Here is a 1,438-nt window from a genome sequence, read left to right as displayed (position 1 = left end):
GTCTTCACAATTGTCAAGGTCACTATGGATTCTATTATTCCAAGGCGATCTGTGGCCTGATGGACTTGGTCTTGTTTCTCTCTGTGTCTGCATGCTCTGTTTTCTCTCTCAGGGCCTCTCTGCTGGCTCTCTTTTCCTTTTCCTAATAGAGGCCTAACATTGGGAGTACGAGGTGGGCAGGTAGAACAAATGCTAGCCGAAGGAGATGTGGTGGAGGAAGGATCACTGGGTGGCTGTTGCTTGATTAATCAGTTGGAATCACCACTCCCCCAACCAGTGAGCCAAAGTAGAAACACCATCATTGTACCCTGGGAGAATCCCCCACTTGAGATCAAAAGGGCAGCATTTACCCAAGGACAAAGTTCAGAAGTGTTAAGATGCAAGGACGAATGGAAACAAGACACACCGGAGGAAAGAAATGGGAAAAGCAATGTTACATTGAGGGAATTACATGAAACAAAATGCGTATAAATTGTTGAAGAGCCGATTAATTTTCCATTCAATAATTCATACATATTTTGTTTCATATCACTGATTGCCATCCTCTCAATGTAAATCACCTGCTTTCACAAAATATATAATCCCATCAGGCTCAGCACGTAATTTCTATTTGTTTCTATAAAAGGAATATAGGATCCATCCTCTTACACAAAAAGCAAAGACGTAGTAGGTTTCAGTAAAGTGAAAATGTGCCTAAATGAATGGTGAGAGAGGAAGTTATGATACGCTACCCAACCAAGTTTCACCTCAAGGCAAACCAAAAAATCCCCCCCTTTTAGAAGGAGTACTACTTACCTGTCAGAATTAAAATGGAACAAGGACACAGTCATAGTTTCTAGGTCCATAAGGGTATTGATTTTGTTGTTGTTAGGTACCACGGAATCACTTCTTAACCAGAGCGACCCTGTGCACAACCGAACAAAACATTGCATGGTCCTGTGCCAGCCTCACAAGGGCTCCTGCGTCTGAGCCCACGGATGCAGCCTCGGGGTCCACCCCTCTCATTGAGGACCTTCTTCTTTCTCACTGCCCTCCACTTACTAACATGAGGTCCTTCTCCAGGGGCTGGTCGCTCCTGACAATATGTCCAAGTCTGTAAAATGGAGTCTTGTCATCCTTGCCTCTCAGGAACACTCTGGCCTCGCTTCTTCCAAGACAGATTGCTTTGACCTTTTAGCAGTTCACAATGTTTCCATATTCCTCTCCAGCACCACAATTCCAATGCATACATCCTTGAATGGGCTTCATTATTTCATGTCTAACTTTCACATGCATATGATACCATGGAGAGTATCAAGGCTTGAGTCAGGTGCATGTTAGTCCTCAAAGCAACGTCCTGGGAAATCATGCTAAGTGAAGTAAGTCAGGCACAAAAGGACAAGTACAACATGAGTCCACTGAGGTAAGCGGGGAAAAAGAATGCAAAAGGGGTATAGGG

This window comes from Echinops telfairi, unplaced genomic scaffold, assembly GCF_000313985.2.
Source record: "Echinops telfairi isolate 266 unplaced genomic scaffold, ASM31398v2 ScPeMD7_1;HRSCAF=3_0, whole genome shotgun sequence".
Taxonomy (NCBI): Eukaryota; Metazoa; Chordata; class Mammalia; order Afrosoricida; family Tenrecidae; genus Echinops; species Echinops telfairi.
The sequence above is the reverse complement of the archived record's forward strand: the minus strand, read 5'-3'. Positions refer to the sequence as shown.